We start from the raw sequence: 247 nt of genomic DNA, 5'->3' as shown, positions 1-247 counted from the left end.
GTTTGGATGTTGCAGAACCCGGCTGGGCTAGTTCCTTACCCGCCCATGTGGCGGGTAAATCACTCGTACGCCGGCCCGGTCGGAGGGGTCTGTGCTGCTCTGGGCAGCTCTTCCCTCGCTCAGGAAAACGATCCTTGCAAAGGCTCATCTCGGAGCCCAGCGGGACTTCGCCGAGGGGGAACGACCCCGTGTCTGGTGCGTGTTGGGGCTCCGAGGCGCTTCCTGCTCGCTCCTAGCGCCCCAAAAC

Source organism: Eurypyga helias, unplaced genomic scaffold, assembly GCF_000690775.1.
Source record: "Eurypyga helias isolate BGI_N326 unplaced genomic scaffold, ASM69077v1 scaffold28056, whole genome shotgun sequence".
Lineage (NCBI taxonomy): Eukaryota > Metazoa > Chordata > Aves > Eurypygiformes > Eurypygidae > Eurypyga > Eurypyga helias.
The sequence above is the reverse complement of the archived record's forward strand: the minus strand, read 5'-3'. Positions refer to the sequence as shown.